Source organism: Helianthus annuus, chromosome 7 (genome assembly GCF_002127325.2).
Source record: "Helianthus annuus cultivar XRQ/B chromosome 7, HanXRQr2.0-SUNRISE, whole genome shotgun sequence".
Taxonomy (NCBI): Eukaryota; Viridiplantae; Streptophyta; class Magnoliopsida; order Asterales; family Asteraceae; genus Helianthus; species Helianthus annuus.
In genome coordinates, this window is record NC_035439.2 from 123675114 (window position 1) to 123696558 (window position 21445).

At 36.2% G+C, this 21445-nt stretch overlaps 2 long non-coding RNA genes across 3 annotated transcripts; one reads left to right on the top strand and one right to left on the bottom strand.

Moving 5' to 3' along the window:
* Positions 1–453: 453 nt before the first annotated feature.
* Positions 454–3661, bottom strand: LOC110868431. Of its 2 annotated transcripts, XR_004862571.1 has the most exons (6): positions 3328–3658; positions 3190–3220; positions 2730–3092; positions 2466–2494; positions 1897–1997; positions 454–1466 (listed from the first exon to the last, which is right to left on the bottom strand). It is a non-coding gene; the product is annotated as an uncharacterized LOC110868431 (long non-coding RNA). The 2 variants fall into 2 exon arrangements; XR_002552435.2 differs by lacking the exon at positions 3190–3220 and having other exon boundaries at positions 3328–3661.
* Positions 3662–5991: 2330 nt separating this feature from the next.
* Positions 5992–8767, top strand: LOC110868433. The gene is made up of 2 exons (XR_002552437.2): positions 5992–6518; positions 8041–8767. It is a non-coding gene; the product is annotated as an uncharacterized LOC110868433 (long non-coding RNA).
* The last annotated feature ends 12678 nt before the right edge of the window (positions 8768–21445 follow it).

Consider the following 21445-nt stretch of genomic DNA (forward strand, 5'->3'; position numbering starts at 1 on the left):
GCAGTATTAACTATTAGAGTAAATTACTTTTTGAGTACTTGTGTTTTAGTGGTTTTAACTATTTGAGTCTAAAATCAAAATGTTTAACGCCCTGAGTCCCTAGACGCTTTTTTTATAACTTTTTGAGTCCAACTTTTAACCTTTTGAGTCCAATTTTTTTAACAAAATTGGACTCAAAACGTTATAAAATGAACAAAACTGGACTCAAAACGTTATAAAATGAGCGATTAGGGACTCGCTGCGTTAAACCTTTTGATTTTGAACTCAAGTGGTTAAAACCACTAAAACACGGGGACTCAAAAAGTAATTTACTCTAACTATTAAGTACATGAGTAGTTAGTCAAGCATATATTTTATCCAAAAGATTATGCAGTAGTATATAGCAGATAATATAATTTAATTAGTTGAAACGATTGAACCACGAGCCGAATTCTGATCCATTGCATGGCAATCTGATTGTGATGGCACGAATTTCATAACCTTAGCATCAGTTGAAAGTTCACAATCCACTTACAAATGTAAAGGTACTTAGTCTAGATGCAACACAGGTATAGAAGCATTATAGATAGAAAAAGAGGAATATGGTTACAGTATGTACAGATTGCTATAAATGACTTGTAAAGAGGTTAACGTCTTTCCGATGCATGACTCGCTTTCAAGCTTACGAAGCAAGTGCTGAACATGGAATCAAGTATCACAATGCTTTATGAAAAAGAATTATAAAGAGACAGTTTAAATATCGAGTACATAATTTTTGAAAAAATATTGAATATCTTAAAAGCAATGAACATGCAACTTCTGGTTATTTTAAATGTTTAAAGCATAAGTAAGAAAAAAAATCCAGAGAAACTGTCCCCTGACTCCAGTGCTTCAAGCACCACTTCAGCAAGAGGGCCTGGGAAAAACTCATTTGGGGCGAAATTATCAAGAATCCTCTTTATTAATGGTACACCAAAAGTAGGACATACCTTCTAAATTAAAAAGATTTAAACTCTTATAAATACTCAAGGAGATAATCAGATTAGCAAATTTTAAAGAATAGTTTGGGTTTTATAAAAAGGTTAGAAACCACTTTTTGGATCGTATTGCTTAATAGCATATCCTTTGAAAGCATCATGAGCTCATTCAATGTAGTTAGGAGATGAAAAGTAATTGTTGAGCCAAACAGATTGGTTAGCTAGTTGGACCAGTTTCCATATTGTACTTGACCAAATTAACACACATATTAAAAAAATTAGCCGTTTGACTCTGCCCACCCATCCATTTTCCTATCTCTATTTGACCAATATAACACACATTTTCATAATGTACTTGAAGGAAATAAACACATGTAATAGAAATGACCCGTTACCCAACCCGTCCATTTTCCACTTCTGCTTATCATGCTAAGCGAATTGAACGTAAGGTTAAATTAAATTTACTAACCGCCCTTTTTAGTAGTGCAGCAGCTCCAACACTTGCTTTTCCTGATGGAATAGGAAGAACACTAGAATCATTAATGGGGTATGATACAATTGCCAACATACCATTAGTGTAAATGCGCTTAAAGCTCATACTCCATTTTATTCGGGTCCTCATTTTTTGAAATGTTAAACTCTTTCTAAGCCGCAAATTCACAAACCAGATATCTATAAAAATAAATTTCACTCAGGGAAGGTAATATTAATTCTATTCAATCCTTTCAACTTGATTACAACAATAATAGAACATGACCATTTTAACAATCACCATTTTCGAGTGTGTCCATAATACAAAAACACAACAAAAACAAAAGTATATAAAAGTAAAGAAATAACGGTAAAGTTCACATTTTTGTATGTTGTATAGGTGCTTGAGAGACTTTCTCGTAGTTCAAACTAAAGGTAGCATATATAAGCATCGAATAAAGAACAATACCTGACAATACCACACTGTGGCATACACTTTTTGCAACCCAGAATTCTCATAAAAGACCATGGAAGTCTACACGGAGAGTGTGATTGCTAGGTATCATTTAACTGAACAAACATATTAAAGAAAAGTTATCCAACAATTTATACCAAACCTAAATGGTGGATCAATATGGGTTTATGTTTGACCTCTAAAAGTCAAAAGGGTTAAGATTTAACTTAAAAGGATACGGAAAGGATTATTATGCATTTTGTTTTAGAACAATGTACATATGATGATCAATTTTAGAAACCAATGATGGAAATATATCTTCACCAACAAATTAAGTACCAGACATCATAAATTTGATCTGCAAATTTGAATGTGGCTCATGACAAAAATGCATCCAAAAAGAGCTAAATAAAAAAAGCCCATGAAGCATACAACACAATTGTAACACCAGCAAATCCATTTTCCTTGTTTTTCTTCCTCGAGGAATAAAATCAAACAGTTGGTGCATCTCTTTAACATAAACAATATTTAATAACTAAAGAATCAAAACTTGTAACATTGAGAATTTGAGATCGTGTATGTACCTACTGGTAAAGAGAAATCCAGCCCAAAACTGCATAAACACAAGAGAAGTGTTGATTTTTGAAATATAACGTTTCTTGAAACATGTTGGTTGTTGTTTATCGTTTCCTATATAAGAAACTATTTCTAGTTTCTCCCCAATGAATAGGACTCGATCAACAAAAATCGTCACTCAAAGAACCCGGGGAATCCAAGTTTAGTAAAACAAATAATTTAAAGTTTTAGGTCTGAAGGACAGAGAGAGAGAGGTCGGAGGTTTCTCTTACCTATTGTCCCCCGCTGATTTCAATCCATTATCATTAGGTATGTCTTGCTCTTGCTCTTGTTCATATTCTTCCATCTCTGTTTCGACTTCTTATCAAAAGCAATAACAATAAGCAAGTGACACAACCACTAATTCAGCCTGTGGTGATACATGGGTGAAAATAAGATGGCCAGACATAAGTAAATGAAAGTGAATAAATAAAACAACAGAAACAAAATCTAAAAAACTGAATTGTAAAGAGGACGAGGGGGTTTGAGGAAACGATTTCCATGCCTTGCCTTGGCTTTGGAAAGAGCCATTTTGGTTTCTTCTGCTCCAGACGGTTTCAAATTTCTCTGATCTAACCTAATTTCTCTGATCAAACCTGCACGTGCCACAAAACCCCAAATTCAAACCCTAACGAAACTGAAAAATCACTGATTTCATTTAGCAACAGCGGAAAATTGGGATGCAGAACTTACATTTAGCAACAACGGGAAATTTAGGTCTCGACTTCAATGAAATTATAATAGCCGTTAGCGATTTTACCCAATTTCATCCGATTTCAAACAATAAAAACTATAATCATAAGAAACCCTAACGAAAATCAAGATGCTTACCAGATCGCGAATGAAGAACGCTTGAATGTAGGTTTGAGATCGCGATTGAATAACGGTGCCATCTTTGTGTTTCTGTGTATATATGATATCATGTATGGAGGCGAATATGTTATATAAGATCGGTTGGCAACTGCAGTTTACCCACGTCCCAATTTTGTAGCAACCGTGTTTAGTGGGAAAGATGGGCCGGAAAATGAGGGGCGTACAGAACCGCCCAGAACTGCCACAATAGCAGTTAAAAATAGAAGTTTAAAGGGTCAAGATTTATTTTCAGCATGATCCAATGGACAAGACTGATTTGAAGGGTAGTTAGACTTAATGGGTTTAATGTATATATATAATTTCATCACTTGTATAAAATTGTCTTTGTATGTGAACTCTTTGCATACACTTTACTAACGTCTTTGTTGGTGACAACAATGTGGTCCATTTAACCATGTTGAAGAAGCTCATTTTTGAACTCCTGAAACTAATCTGAAACATAGATCCAACAATTTCAGATATGAACCAGACTGAAATGAACAAGAAAATTGTTACATTCACATTCACAAAAATTGATTGTTAAATTGAATACTAAAATTCACAGAATCAAATCCAAATGTTCATATAACCCCCATTGCATCAAAACTGACCAAGTGGGTTTTTAGATGCTTGTTTCAAATGTGAGCATGTGTTATTGAATAATTATAATCACAACAATAGCTTATAACTGTAAAGGGAACCAAAGATTGCTGTGCCGGACGTGTTTTTGTGTTTGAAGTTGCGATTATTAAATAAGTAGTCGCATGAGAGTTGAGTATTTAGCAAATTAAATTAAAACCTTATTAATAACCAACTACTTTATGCTACTTGTACAATTGGTTTTGGGAGTTTTCCAAAAAAAATTTGAAATTTTCATTTCTAATCCTAAAGTTTCAATCTTTGGCAAGTTAAGTTTAAAATTTTAATCTTTGTTTCCCTTTTAACCCTAAAGTTTTAATCTTTGACAATTTGAGTTTAAAGTTTTAATCTTTGGTAATTTAACCCATTTGATTAATTTGATTTTTCACTTCTAATTCAAAAGTTTCCATCTTATACAATTTAACCCATTTGATTAATTTGATTTTTCACTTCCAATTCAAAAGTTTCCATCTTTTGCGATTTAACCACTTTGATTTTTTTTTTTACTTATGTGTTCTAATCTTGGCTTTGGGGTTTTTTCAAAGAAAAAATGGTTATGCATATGGTTATTGTAACCTTCGCTTTGAGGGTTTTACAAAACAAAAAAAAAAAAAAAAAAAAAAAAAAAAAAAAACTTGATTTTTTTATTATTCACCCAAAAGTATTTCATAAATTACTTTTAACCCAAAACTATTTGTTTTTTTTACTTTTAACACAAAACTTTTTATCTTTTACAATCTATCCTCACAACTTTTTTTTATTTTCAACTTTGGTCCTTTATAGTTCTCATTTTCTACAAATTTTTCACTTTATGCTTCGTTCTAAATTTTGTGACTTAACACAACGCAACGTGCGTCTTTGGTTTAACGTTTTTACGTTTTGTAATTTAGCGAGTTAACACGACGCAACGTGCGTGTGTGGGTGAACGCTTTTACATCGTCTATTTTTTCCCGTTTGACAGGTTTAACGTAACGTGCGCGTCCTAAATCGACTTAGTTATAACTAAAGAATCCCGCCGGTTAACCTATAAATAAGCAACTTAATTGTGCTTAAGGTTGTTGTACCTTTAGCTTTGGGAGTTTTTCAGAAAAAAATGGAATTTTACTTTTTAACCCTAAAGTTTTAATCTTTGACAATTTAAGTTTAAAGTTTTAATCTTTTGTAATTTAACCCCTTTGATTAATTTGATTTTTCACTTCTAATTCAAAAGTTTCCATCTTATACAATTTAAACCCTTTGATTAATTTGATTTTTCACTTCTAATTCAAAATTTTCCATCTTTTGCGATTTAACCACTTTGATTTTTTTACTTTTAACTCAAAGCTTTTCATCTTTTGCAACTTTGGTCCCTTGTACTTTTGATCTTTCGCGAAGTGTTGTAATCTTGGCTTTGGGGGTTTCTCAAAGAAAAAATGGTTATGCATATGGTTGTTTTAACCATGGCTTTGGGGGTTTAAAAAATTGATCTTTTTACTTTTCACCCAAAAGTATTTGATAGCTTACTTTTAACCGAAAACTATTTGTTTTTTTCTGTTTAACCCAAAACTTTTAATCTTTTGCAATTTATCCTCACAATTTTTTTTCTTTCAACTTCGCTCCTTTATAGTTTTCATTTTCCGCAAATTTTTCGCATTATGCTTCGTTCTAAATTTTGTGACTTAACACATCGCAACGTGCGTCTTTGGTTTAACGTTTTTACGTTTCGTTCTAAATTTTGCGAGTTAACACGACGCAACGTGCGTGTGTGGGTGAACGTTTTTACATCGTCTATTTTTTACCGTTTGACATGTTCAACAAAACATGCATGTCCTAAATTGACTTAATTATAACTAAAGAATCCCCGCCGCATTACGGCGGGTCGTAATTCTAGTTCTACTTATTTAACAAACTAATAGATAAAATTAATAAAAAGAACATCCGCCAAAAATGGGAGATGTCTGGTGAAATAAGTGTCAACATCTCTCGAATTTTATATAATAACAATTGATGAAGCCTCTTAAGAACAGTACACGTTTTCTAGGTTTTCATTACCGGCATCTGCCGGTCTTTCATCCTACCACTGAAAACATCCAGGCCCAGGCCCAGCCCCAGCCCCATCGTCGTTCTTTGTCTCCAGACCCAATTTCGAATTACATGTTCTCAAATCGCGTCATCTCTTCAATCTACACAGCACATATGCCGATTAATGGAATATCCTGCCAATATTCTGCTCCGATTCCGATCTCTGATCACAGATTATGGTCAAAGAAGGCAAGAGAAGAGGCGTCGATTTCGCCGGCAAACCGTCAACTTAAGAGAGAGAATCCGGCCGACCTTACAGCAACGACTAACATCGCCTCTGAACGACGACGACGGCTAGGGTTACTGGGATGTCCAGAGGAGGCGGAGGTGTTTCGCAGAGGGGTTTCGGTTCAACATGGCAGCGACGACAACGGAGTTTAGGGTTCCGGCGACCGTTTTGGTTAGAACGGAGACAACGGTGCGAGTTTAGGCGACGACCAACCCTCCGACGAAGATCCGACGAAGTTCAGGTAAGCCCATTTTACTTGCATGTTCTGTTTTTACAAGAATGGACAACCGGAATGTGATTATGTTCAGGTTAGGGGTTTGTCACAGTTTTGTAGATTAGAGAAAATGGATGATATCGATTCATAATATTGTAAAATTTGTGAATCAGTTTAGGAGTTAAGTATAATTTATGTGGGAATTGAATTTTAAGGTTAGAATTTCTTCAACATTGGTCAATAGCATCAGGTTGTTCGTAAGAATGATGATAATAAAAACAAACATCAATCTGTTTGAAATATTAATATTTCATCGCGTATGGTTAGTACTTGAATTGTTTCGGGTTCTTTTTGTGTGGATATATGCTCTTTGTTTATAACAATTGATAAATCCTCTTAACAACAGTTCCGGCTTCCAAGTTGCGTCTAACCGACATTTGCCGGTTTTTCCAACTCACGTCTAAAGCTTATCTAATTCCCTATGTTAGACAGCTGTTTGTTTTTTACTCTGCAAACAAGCCAACACCACATCATCTACCGCACCACAACTGGGATTCTTTAGCTTATGTTCTTTACCGGAAAACCACCACCACCATAACTACACCCGCATCTACCGCACCGCCAACCAAAGTTCTTTGCTGCAACTGAGATTCTGTAGATTGTTTTATGGAGCAGCGGCAGCGATCCGGCGCGGGGAAGATGACGACCAAGGTGTATATAGGAATAAATGAAGTCTGAGGATTTTCGGCCATAATAGAACCAGAGAGAAAGAGGCAATAATTTACATGGTTTGTTTGTAGTGGCGGGTTGATGGTTGTGCTGTGGTGGTGATCGCGGTACTTCTGCGGTGGCAGTTTAGTGCTGGAGGTGTTGATAGTCGGCTGGCGCTGGCGGCAAGGTGTTCCCGGGCGGCAAGAGGTGGTAGTTGATGTGTTTGGTGACGGTGAGAACGGTGGTGATAGCTTATCTTTTAAAATGAATTAGAACAAGGATGAGATTGAGAGCAGTGTTACAAAAAGGATTTGAAAATGATGAATTTGAAGGAAAACTAAATAAAAGAAAGTAAGGAAATTTTACAATGAAGAAGGTGATTTGAATGTTGTAGACTGCTCACACCTTCAATGAATACCTATACTTTCCCAAGACAACAATTAACTTTTTCATTATCATTAAAAATTATAGTATGAGTTCATAATATATTGATATCGTAAGCCTCTTTTTTTTTTTGTTTGCAAAATGGTGTTTAAAATGGATAAATAAATAAGTATATCACCCCATGTGTATAACTATTATTCAACTAGCAAACTGCCATTTTTTTTAAGTTTTATCTTTTGATTATTATACCGAATGTTGATATCATATCGTAAATTTAAAGATGTGCGCCCAAAATTATGAAGATTTTTTTCTTTTGATTGAAATTTCTTGTGTTTTGCTTTGCGGATAGATGGCATACGGTCAAGTATAGGATTTGTGATGTTTCTTGATTATTACATGATTTAAAATTTTAGCTAATCTTTTTCCTATTTCTTTGTTTTCTGTTTGCATTTAGCATCAACAACATCCGCTGTAAGCATATTGGTTGTCCACACAGATTCTGTGTGAACAACATAGAGAGGCAGCGAACATAGATGTGGTATAGCATTTAACAACGAGCATAGCTGCAAAGATCTGTTCTAGCATCCAATTGATGAAGAAAAGGGGATGTTTGTGAATATTGAAGCCACATATGACATCTAATATAGACTTCATGACCATTTAATTTCCTATGTTCATGACCTTTGTTTTAAATTGACATTTGTAGGGATAGATGAACTAATGAACTGGATCTTTCGAAAGCATGATAAGGATCCACAAATGGCTAAAGAATTTTGCAGGTTTCTTCAGTAACTTTTACTATTTCTAGGTTGGTGTTTTGATAATTAATAGATTTATGTTCATGCGATTGTGCTCTTTACGTGTTGGGTATTGTGGCGGCATCAAAACGCGAAAGTCTTTACCCGGGTAAACACTTTAATCATTAAAGTTGTGGAGGAGGTCAAGGAAGTTTCATACAAATGGATACAATAACGCTCAAAGTTCAATGGCACCACATGGAGTAGCTGGTGCACTTTTGACAGTTCATGTTGAAGTTATTTAGTTTGTTTGTTGTATGATGATGAATTATGACCTGCTAATGTTTTTTGTCTTCTAAGCATCTTTGCTTGGGGACTGGAAATTTGATAAAGAAATAATAATGTTTTCAACTCCATTTATTCAGTCAAGCATTCCCAAGCACATACAAATATGTCATTACATTATGATTGTATGCTTTATTGGAAATTTATCGGTTAATGTTCTTCCTTTTTTTCCTTTCCTAATATATTCAGGCTTTCCCACCATCAGGTCTAGAGTTTAACCAAAACCAAGTTTTTTTTTTTTTTTTTGGTATCGTATGTTATAGCGATTGATGTTATGGTTGCGGTACTGTGACAAATCCACTTGCTTATGAGATAACACCGTTGCCCTTATTTTACGCCAATGAAAATGGCAACTATTTTACCCCAATGGAAACGGCAACTATTTTACCCCAATGGAAACGGCGTTGATGCGCACTTTTATGTTTTCCGGCAAGCCAAACCCACTAGTTAGATTAAAAAAAGTACGAAAAGAACTTATATGTACTCTTATATAATCAAACTTGTTGCAGTTGGTATTAACTGATTATCCAAAAGTCAATACTTCCCTAAAGTAACCATATAATTCGTTTCAAACTCACATCAAAACACCCCCATAAAGGGAGCGGACTTACGTGCCTAGCACACTCTTCTTCTGACTAGGCTTGCATCACCTGCTCGTGCTCAATCGGGTCTAGCACACCATTCGGTCGTTCCCTAAACCAAGCCTATACATTTATAGACAGTTAACAAGAAAGCCAAAAATATCGTACATCTTATTCTAGAGGGGATAGTGGTTGCCAAATGGGTGGGTTGGATAAAAGGTCATACCAGGTTCGGGTCGTTGTATGCATTTTTGGGTACGGGTTGATTTAGTTAACGTGCAACATAGTTTTGCCCAGTATTTAACATATTTAGAAATAAATAGGGTTGGATACAATTACAATACCTTTTAAGCTATTTCTTTAGACAGTCCATGGCTTTATAGCCTAGTGGCATCGGTGGGATAAGACTTTGGGACCAATAGGTCCTGGGTTCGATTCCCACAAGGGGGTTTTTCCCATATTTATTGGGTTTCCTCCTGAATTAGTGTATAGGCATTATGCCTAGTGGAGCTTGATATGATCGGGTGGTTCCGCTGGTGGCATGATGATACTCCAGTGGTCCGTCAGTGATCCAAATTTGCCGTTCAAAAAAAAAAAACATTTACCACTATAGTTGTTTCATTCAAACTTCAAAGAATAACTATACCTTCAAAAAAACTATACCTTCATCAATAACACCTCAATGTGTTAAATATAATTAATTGAAGGCAAGTTGTCTACATTAATAATCAATAAAAAAAAATCTGGCATTGATTAACAATGGATAGACATGCATTAGTGCATGACAAGAACATAACATAAGACATATATAGGCAGATCCAACCTTACACTAATGTGTCTATTTCGTACGATCATTTTCTATCGCGTATTAATTACAAATTATAAAAATATTAAATGTGACAAAAGTAGTGCTTGCATGTCAACTCCGCCTGTCTTTTGACCTGTTACCCGAGTTGCAAAATATGTACCTTAAGTAGACCTGCTAAGCTGTGTACCACATCTCCTCTATTATATTTTTCCTTATTTTCTCTTCTTGTCCATTATCACCATTGATTCTAAAGATAAGATAAAAAAAACACAACAACCGGAGTAGCATTAGTTGCAAATAAATTCAAATGTAAAAAATTGATGGCAAATATGTACAAACAAAAACATATAAAGTACTAAAAAACAATGGTGTCTCACCCCTTATCAATGATTTTCATTGTTATTAAATGTTGAAGAATGTGGCAAATGATCTCACAACAGTTTTTCTCAAAAATGTGGTGGTACACTACTATTCCTCTTCCGTCCAGCATAGACTTTCTGGAAGGCAACAACACCAAGACCACCGTACAAGCATATTTTCCTGGCAATCGAAACTGCAAACAAAGGTGCAATATTTAGATGAAGGCCTCTAATATAGGTCCCCAAACTTCTATTGATGTTTAAACTAAATATAGGGGTCGTTCTGTAATTAGTAGTTAGTTAGTTTTATGTTATAATTAGATTAGTTAGTAAGTGCGAGGACCGGAAGCGACAAGTTGAAAGTTTGTAACCTACAAACTTAATCAAGGGACGCCTCTCATGGAGACGCACCCCTTCAGATCGGCGCCAACAAAACAGGAAGCAACAGACATGACGTTTCAAGCAAGAGGCACATCGATTCAAGAGGAGACGCAACTGTTCAATCGCACCTATTCGTATAGTATATATAGGGTTCATGTATGTCAATTGTAATCATCACTTTTCATTCAATACAAGCAAGTTTATTATTCTTGATTCTCAATTCTTTTATATTCATACCTGTGATTCGCATGTTCGATTACCAACAGTGGTATCAGAGCACCACGTTAATTGATCCAGGAAGCAAGAAAGAAAAATCTCAGTGCAAGATTACGAGCAAGAAACGATAATCGGGGTTGCCGTTTGAATCAGAGAACCGTGTTTCGATTTCGTAAGTACGGTTTGTTTCTTTTTTTTATCGATTTAGTTGATCCACAAGAAAAGAATGTGTTTTAGTTTTGCCTTGGGAAGAGTAAAGAACATGGTATAATGAATACAATACTGCATGTTTGAAATCAATTAAAAAAAGGGCATGCACATGTTTTCTTAAAGAAAATTATAAGGCAAAATAATTGTTGGTGAAACTAGTGTTCAAAAAAAAAAGGAAATCAAGTTTTTTGTATGTTGAAAAAGGGGATCATTAGCATGTTTTTAAAGTAAGCAAGTCAATTTTTGAATCATAAACGATACGTATAGCAAGAAATCGAACCCGTATCGGTTCTAGCAAGTCAAATCGATTCTTGGTTCAAATAGCAAGTTCCGGATCGTTTGGTTCAAAATAGCAAGAAACGACCATTCTTGGTCAAAGCAAGAAAAAGCAAGTACAGCGGGTCGATTAAATTAAGTCCAATTAGCAAGTTGGTTGGATATTTTTTTTATCACTCGCAATAGAAAGTTAGCAAGAATCTGATCAGCAAGTCGGTCAGAACCTGATTAGCAAGTGGGTCAGGGTACAAAAATCTGATTAGCAAGTCGGTCAGAAACGCAAGAACCTGGTTAGCAAGTTGGCCAGACGCAAGTACTAAGTAAGAAATTTGATCTACTCGGTCAAGAAAGGGATCATCCGATCATAAGCAAGATAGGCAAGAAAAGCAAGGGAAGAAAGAAAGGAGGCATGACAGAAAAAGAAGGAAGTGCATCAACGTCACTCCACGAGCAAGGGAATGTATCTCTTCAATGCCCAAAATTGAAAGAGGCGAATTACACCCAATGGGTAGTTATGATGGAAACAATCTTGAAGGCATATAGTCTTTGGGAAACAGTTGTTTCAACGGAAGGGATAAACGAAAAGAAGGCGCACACAACGAAAGCCCTTATCTTCCAAACGTTACCGGAAGATGTTTTGATGCAAGTTGCGCAATACGAAAAAGCAAAGGAAGTATGGGATGCAATCAAAGTTCGTTATCTCGGAGCAGATATGGTTCAGAAAGCACGTCTACAAACGTTGAGGAGCGAACTGGAAGTTTTAAAAATGGATGAGAACGAAACAATAAGTAGTTTCGCAAGCAAGTTGAGTGGTATAAAAGCCAAATTTAAAACTCTCGGTACCACTATCAAAGACAAGAAACTCGTAAGGAAATTACTCATTTCCGTTCCGAAGAAGTTCCTACCCATCGTGGCAAATATCGAACAATATTCGGAAATAGACAAAATGCCATTTGAAGAAGCAGTGGGAAGAATAATAGCTTTTGAAGAACGTCTCAAAAGTCAAGACAAGCAAGAAGATAATAATCAAGGAGGACTCATGATGGCACGTGCAGATAACCAATTTGAAAGTTTGCATCATGAAAAGGGTCGTAGTATTCAAAACTATGGCAGAAGTCAAGGACAAGGATCTTTCAAAGGAGGAAGAGGACGTGGAAAAGATATGGGTCCAAGAAACCAAGACAAGAGCAAGTTCAGATGTTATGATTGTGGAAAACTTGGTCATTTTGCAAGAGATTGCACCAAGTGGAAAGAAAAGGAGAAAGACACGCAACAAGAAGCCAATCTCGCATTGGAAGAGGAACCAATGCTACTGCAAGTCAAGCAAGTTGAAGACCTTCATTAAACTATATTTAGTTTAAGGGGGAGTATTGATGTTTAAACTAAATATAGGGGTCGTTCTGTAATTAGTAGTTAGTTAGTTTTATGTTATAATTAGATTAGTTAGTAAGTGCGAGGACCGGAAGCGACAAGTTGAAAGTTTGCAACCTACAAACTTAATCAAGGGACGCCTCTCATGGAGACGCACCCCTTCAGATCGGCGCCAACAAAACAGGAAGCAACAGACATGACGTTTCAAGCAAGAGGCACATCGGTTCAAGAGGAGACGCCACTGTTCAATTGCACCTATTCGTATAGTATATATAGGGTTCATGTATGTCAATTGTAATCATCACTTTTCATTCAATACAAGCAAGTTTATTATTCTTGATTCTCAATTCTTTTATATTCATACCTACCTGTGATTCGCATGTTCGATTACCAACAACTTCATCTCATTTTTTTATACAGTCAAGCCGTGCATGCTTTACTATTAAATAGATTTATTTATAACAATGCAAAGATAAATTGGACACAAATCGAGGGGATAAGACCATCTGCAATGCCACGAACTATTAAATAGATGTACAGATTTACCCTTCATTAACACACTTTTATCCTTAAATCACCCTTTTAAACACAACCAGTTTGAGTTTCTTTGAAACAAATAAAAACATTTTATGACCCACTATTAGTCTACCATATTATACCTCCATTGTTTATTAATTTCTCATTCCTATTTCCTTGATTATCTAATCTTAAATCTAAGGTGAGTGGTTCTTGATTTTGTAGATTGAAATTGATTAATTGAATTTATGCTAAAAATGAATAATGTAACAGAACTCAAACCCTTGATCACACAATCATCATCTACGAATCTTCTTGATTTCAACAACTCTGTCAAACCTAAGTATGTGAATTCCTATGCTTTCTCACACTTCTCACGAAAAATATCATTTTTAATCTCACCTATATATCAAAATTATGAGAGTATTTATTTAGTGGATGATTTTTTTTAATTAAAGTGTAATTACATTAACATGAATTTTCATGCATAAAAATGATGATGATGATATAATAAGACGAGACAAAATTCTTTTTCCTGTTAAGCTTGATAAATAAGTTTTTAGAAAATGGACATGTGTCACATTGTGAGGTATTCTTATGGAGATTTCCCGCCTAATATATATTTATTCTCATTTATCCCTACTTAAATTTAAAAATTTACTTTTAAAAAATGTATTTTTGCAAATATTATATTTTAAAAGCATGTTATGTTATATCATAGATTCGATATTCAAAATTATATCAAATACTTTTAAAAATATTCAATCTCAACAAAGCATATCACTTTTAATAATATAATATATTTTTTAGAACTATATTCCTAATACTCGATTGAATTTGCCTTTATTTGTTAACCCATGTTTATGCTAAACATATTAGTTGTGTTTTTCGGATGATAAAAAAACTAGATCGAACATAAACATAACACTGATAAAAAAACTAGATCGAACAAGACTTATTTGAATTTGTATTTTTTTTTCTTACGTTAAAAGCATCACAATCGGGCAATGAATCCAAGATCAATTGGTATGGAAAGAAGTAAACTCGTGACCTTCCAATGTGGAGGTTATAGGTTGGAGTCAGATCTCAAAGAATACGAATATTCATATTATTTTTGCAATTGTAACCGTTTTGTTTTTAAAGGAGGATAAACAAAAGAATTAAAGAGAGTTAGTAGCTTTGATTGATACCAACCTCCTTCTAAAACTCATACAAACTCTTACAACCATCGGTATATTGCCGCCTGACTATATGGTTGCGCATGCTAACGAGTTTATAACCCTTAGGACTCTGACGGTAGAATTAGATCAATTTTGCTTTGAATATAACGGTTTTAGGTTCTCAGAGTAACACACATTTTTGTGTTTTTATTTCATTCAATTTTGACAAAAAAAACACATTTTTTGTGTTTTCTTTCCATTGCATTTTAGAGCAAAGACATTTTTGAGGGTTTTATTTTTCTATTGAGTTTTGTAAAAAAAAAACATTTTTGTATTTTTTTTCCATTGCGTTTTAGAAGAAAAACACACACACACGTTTTTTATGTTTTTTTATCAATTGTGCTTAAAAAAAAACTTTTTATGTTTTTTTATGTCTATTGCGTATTATAAAAAACACATTTTTTTTGTATTTTTTTTCCATTGCATTTTACGCATCCAGGTTTTCGAATTTTTTTTTTCTAAAAGTATAGAAATAGTATACTCATTTTAAAGAAAAAATTGTTTTTGATGCATTTTTTATAAAAAATTAATGCCGTATGAAAGTGTTGTTAACGTATACTCATAAGTTTTTAAAAAAACAAACAATCTATGATTTTTTATCATAAACTTAACCAAAACCAAATTTTTGTGTTTTTTAATCTAAATAAAAAGCATAATAACTAATGAGTGATTTTTAAGAAGTTTTAATATAGTTGGATCGTAAAAACGACAAAAATACAATATTTTAAATAAAAAATAGGTGGTAAATGTTTAAAAATTAAACTTAACAAACTTTATAATTGTCACGTTAATCTTCATTTTTTTAAATACATACCTTGACAAATGTATACGTTAACAACTTACATTATACTTCATTATTCATTCGTACATGTGTTTTTTTATATGATATTACTTTTATTATTAGTTATAAGATCACATTTATCAGCCCGCGTAATACACGGGGTTGTAACCTAGTATACTAATAAATAAAAATCTTTTTGTACACATGTCATGTCACACCCCGATTTCCACGTGTTTCACCGGTGGGGGATTACCGTGACGATGTTGGCAACAATATAGTCAAACCACACAATTATATAATGCACAGCGGAAGCTTAAGATAAATATATAAACTTCAACCTCTGGTTGTAATATCAAATGTATTACAGAAGTTGAATATATCCACAGCGGATCAAAAATAATAAATATTGTTCATTCAGATGCAGCACCGAGTTTGCGAGACTATGTACGATGCTTAGGACGCCTATACCAGCCCATTTCGTATAGTACCTGCACTTAATCTTTTTGGGGAAAATACGTCAGTTTACACTGGTAAATACATTCAACTGACACATTTGAAAATGTTTATTAAAATTGATTTGAATGCACAAGGCACAAGCTCTTTTATAACTTGGGAAAATTATTAAAATCTTGTGAACGTTTTACATGTTCTTTTATGCGTTCAGTAGCCCGGGTCGTGCCGGGTTAAAGATTTATAGACACACCACATTGCGTAAAACCGTAGTATAAAACCAACGGCTACGTCTTTTAATTTAATGTCGACAATATATACCGGGTGTACGCCTACACCGGGATGTCGATGGTCGTGGCCATTTCGTAAAATGATGCCAAGGATATCCGGGACAACGGTCATTAAACCCCCCAAAGGCTTTTAAGAAACAAAACTGTTTAAATGAGCCGATCATATTATTTAATTAACCATCTAAGCGATGGAAGAATATAATGCTCAATCAAGCGGTATTAACATACCGTAACCCAAGCCCATATAGGGGAAATAAGTTAAAGTATTTACCTTTGCAAGTATATATCCTTAGTTCGATTAAATCGCCGATAGCTTTTACCGGGGCTCCTAATCTGGAACGAAGGTTTTAATTAACCTCTTAGAATCCTAACGGGTCCTTATATTAGCCGTAGCCTAGACCGGTTGGTTCCGATATATATAGATATGGTTTAATCGCGCGAAAAGGCGAAAACCGAGAATGGAGTGTCATTCTGACCCAACAAGTTCAGAGACTTGTTTTATATGGGTTTATGGTTCACACTCTGGAATTTGGGGTTCAAATAATATAATTTGACCCGTATCGGCTAATTTATGAAAACTAGTTTCATAAGCCGAACCGTGCGCGCAATAGGCGAAACGGTTAACCATGAGAGTCTTACGCTTATTTCCCTAGTCAATATGCCTTAAAGAGGTTGTGGTATCAGTAGGATACCTTCCGTGATGCCCGTAACGAGTTTAAGTTAATATTATGCCCCGTAGGGGCTTTTTGGTCATTTTAAAGACTTTTAAAGAGCTTTTCGAGTTCTACAGGAAATCTGAGTTTCCCGAACAGTTTATAAAGTCTAAAATACTTTATTTATTATTTAAAATCAGTAGCAACTAGAATCGGGTCAAAAGACCTTGTAGAACTCAAGTTGTGGCCGAAAAGGGCATATTCGGTATTTACCGAACCGTAGCCATAACCGCAGGTTATGAGCGAGGTAAAAATTATTAAAAATCTTTAAAATTCCCAAAATATTATTTTAATACAGTGGGTAAAAGTTTTGGTGACGAAATCTTGGTTTAGATAGGCGTTATGCTAATTGCGCCGTTTATTACAAAAGTTTACTTTAATTGCGCTATTTAGCATAACTCTCATTCTAGACCTCGGATTGACGTGAAACTTTAGGGACATGCTTATAATTTAATAAGCAAGGTTCTGGTCCGTTCACGTGTCCGGAATACTCGTTTTATTTTCAAAATGGCGTTACGGTCAACTTTTAGGCGATTAACGGAAATGTGCAAAAGACTCGGATAACTCATGAACCGATCACAGAGGTTTATACCTTCATGTAACCTGGTCCTAAGAGAGTCCTAAGGCATATCTATACCTCACTAAAACGGGTCAGAACTGAAGTCAAAGCAAAAGTCAAACTTTTGCGACATTCGGCTCCGAACCGGGTCAATATAACAAATGGTCGATTCAAACGAGCGCAAACAAGTTTATATACTTATTATCATGTTTTATGATTATCAAAACAGGTTCCATAGCATATACATTACAGATTATGTATAAAATGGCAAAACGACTTTCTGTTGACTTTTTAAGTGCGCGTTTGACTCGATTTTTGACATAGTTAGAGTGGTGATCAGAGGGAACCCTTTTTGGGGTTTATTACCCACACAAATACCAACTCAAAACTACTTTTGATCCGACAATTCACTGGACCATTTGTGAGTTATCGCTATAACAACCGTTAGTTTCGACGATTGAGTTTATAAGCCAAAACTATGGAAATGTAAGACCAAATTGGTTATGAACGACTTACAGAAGTTGTTTCTTGCTTATAGAGTAGAGATGGATGCTTGGGAGCTCTTAGAATGATCAGAGATGTGTGTTTGAGGTGTGGTGAACATATGCTCACAAGTATGCTATTTATAGCCAAAGAAAGCACCTAAGATCATAACAACTCAGTCTACAGCTGATTATGGATGATGGGCATGTGTCCCCTGGAGCTATGGGTCAAGTGTGGGGTGCCCATGCCTCATTTATTGGAGATTTGGTCGTTCATAATGCTCAAAAGGCAAGAAGTTACAACTTTCTGCATCTGGGCGTTTTACGCGGCCCGCATGGGAGTTCCATGCTTGTTTAATGCGGGTCGCCTGGGATTCAAATAATAGGCGCGTAAAACAGGAGGCTCGCGGCCCGCCTACACTTAGGCTATTACTTAACGCGGGTCGCGAGAGGCTTGGTTTCCAGATTTTTAAAATCTTTTGAAATGATTACGAAATCCTGGTAATTAATAACGAAATCTTTCGTAATTATTAACCTGACCTTTCGGGTTTGAAGGGGTAACTTTGCGGTTTGGCCCTCGGTTAATTACAACTAAGGACCTCGTGTTATTTACCCGCGTTGTTAAGTCCCCGGTTAGTTTATTAATTTATTCAGAAAGCCTTCTCTTTCATTATTGACGCTTTTAACCCTTCTCCTACGAATTCGATCGTAACTTTCTCGTTTCATAACGAAACTTCGCGAAATTTATATGTTATATTTTAGTGAGTGTATAATATCGTTACAAAGCCTTGGGAACGTTAAAGGGTCACTCAGAGGTATAATTAAACATGTTGACACAGTTAACCCCTGTAGCCTGTAATCTCTCACTTTCTTTCGTGTTTCGCTTTCGTACGATCTATGATACATTCGTTTGAAGGTTCAAGCATTTATTTAGGGTTACTATACAGTATATTTACCCTTGTTGACATTTATAACCCTCGAATTTATATACTTTCAAGGTTTGTCAAAATTAGTCCTTTATTTAATATCAATGCCACGTGTAAACAAATGACACGTGTTAACACATTATTGGACGCAAAAATTCGAGGTGTTACATCCTCACCCCCTTAAAATAAATCTCGACCCGAGATTTACTCAAATAAATAGGGGTACTTTTCTTTCATTGTGTCTTCGACTTCCCACGTATATTCGGGACCTCTACGAGCATCCCATTTGACCTTTACAATCGGCACGTGCTTTCTTCGAAGTTTCTTCACCTGTCGATCTTCAATCGATAAAGGTTTTTCTATAAATTTTAAGCTCTCATCTATATGCACATCTGTGTGTGGGATCACCAATGATTCATCGGCGAAGCACTTTTTGAGATTGCAGATGTGGAACACGTTGTGAATTCCATTGAGCTCTTCAGGCAAGTTCAATTTATAGGCAACTGATCCGACTCGTTCAATGACTTCAAAAGGTCCTATGTATCTCGGACTCAGTTTGCCCTTCTTGCCGAAACGCATCACCCCCTTCCAGGGTGACACCTTAAGTAATACCTTTTCACCCACTTCGAAGTGAAAATCCTTACGCTTTGGATCAGCGTAGCTCTTCTGCCTATCGCGGGCTGCCTTGAGACGTTCCCGGATCTGGACAATCTTGTCCGTTGTCTGGAAAACTATCTCTGGTCCCGATAATTGGACCTCTCCTACTTCCGCCCAACAAACAGGCGATCTACATTTCCTACCGTATAATGCCTCGAAAGGCGCAGCCTTTATGCTGGTGTGGTAGCTATTATTGTAGGAGAATTCGATCAGGGGTAGATTCTTATCCCAGTTACCACCTAAATCGATCGCACATGCACGAAGCATGTCTTCCAACGTTTGGATGGTACGCTCACTCTGACCGTCCGTCTATGGATGGTAAGCCGTACTGAAGTTCAAACGCGTGCCCAAAGACTGCTGGAAACTCTTCCAGAAGTGAGACGTGTACCTGGTATCCCTGTCGGAGATAATAGTCACAGGTATGCCGTGTAAAGCTACAATCTTATCAACATACAGTTGGGCTAACATATCGGAGCTATATGTCTCCTTGATGGGTAGGAAATGAGCTGATTTAGTCAGCCTATCGACTATGACCCATATTGTATCGTTTCCTTTCCTGGTTTTGGGTAACTTGGTTATGAAATCCATAGTTACGCATTCCCACTTCCACTCGGGAAGCTCAGGCTGTTGTAGCAAGCCAGACGGCTTTTGGTGCTCGGCTTTGACTTGAGCACAAGTCAAGCACTTTGCTACGTGAGCGGCCACAGACTTTTTCAAGCCTATCCACCAATAATTTGCCTTTAAATCTTGATACATCTTGTCAGCACCGGGATGGACTGAATATCTGGAACTATGGGCTTCCTGGAGGATAACATCTCGTAGTCCTCCATAGATCGGAACCCATATACGTCCGTTCAGTCTAAGGATTCCATCCTTGCTAAGAGTCAACTGCTCCTCAGTTACTCCTAACTTTCCATTAGGATAATTAGCTTCCAACACAGCCTCTCGCTGTGCAGCTAAAATCCTTTCAATTAAATTGTTCTTGACCTCAATGCTCTTGGCATTGATTCGAATAGGTTTTACCCTTTCTTTCCTGCTTAAGGCATCAGCAACCACATTCGCTTTGCCGGGATGGTACCTGATCTCGCAATCATAGTCATTTAAGGTTTCCATCCAACGGCGCTGCCTCATGTTCAACTCCTTCTGGTTGAACAGGTGCTGGAGGCTTTTGTGATCAGAATAAATCACAAATTTAATACCATAGAGGTAATGCCTCCAAAATTTTAGTGCAAATACAACGGCACCCAACTCCAAATCATGGGTGGTGTAATTCTTTTCGTGCACCTTTAATTGCCTTGAAGCATAGGCAATCACCTTGCCCTTCTGCATAAGCACACATCCCATGCCTGTGTGTGATGCATCGCAGTAAACTACGAATTCATCTGTACCTTCCGGTAAGGTCAGCACAGGTGCGTTGCTTAGCTTTTGCTTCAGTATTTCAAAGGACTCTTGCTGCTTTGGGCCCCAAATGAACTTTTCTTTCTTCTTGGTTAGGGAAGTCAAGGGCGCAGCAATCCTCGAAAAATTTTCAATAAACCTCCGGTAGTACCCTGCTAATCCCAGGAAACTACGAATTTCGGTAGGCGTCTTTGGCTCTTGCCAGTTCATGACCGCCTCTACCTTAGCGGGATCCACTTGGATACCACGCTCACTCACAACGTGACCTAAAAACTGAACTTCTCGTAGCCAAAATTCACATTTCGAGAATTTGGCGTAGAGTTTCTCACGCTGTAGTAATTCGAGAATGCAACGGAGGTGCTCCTCGTGGTCAGCTTGGTCCTTGGAATATATGAGGATATCGTCGATGAAGACTATGACAAATTTGTCCAAATACGGCTTGCAGACGCGATTCATGAGATCCATGAACGCAGCCGGTGCATTTGTGAGCCCAAAAGGCATCACTAGGAACTCGTAATGACCGTAGCGAGTCCTAAATGCTGTCTTATGTACATCCTCATCTCTGACCCTTAGTTGATGATAG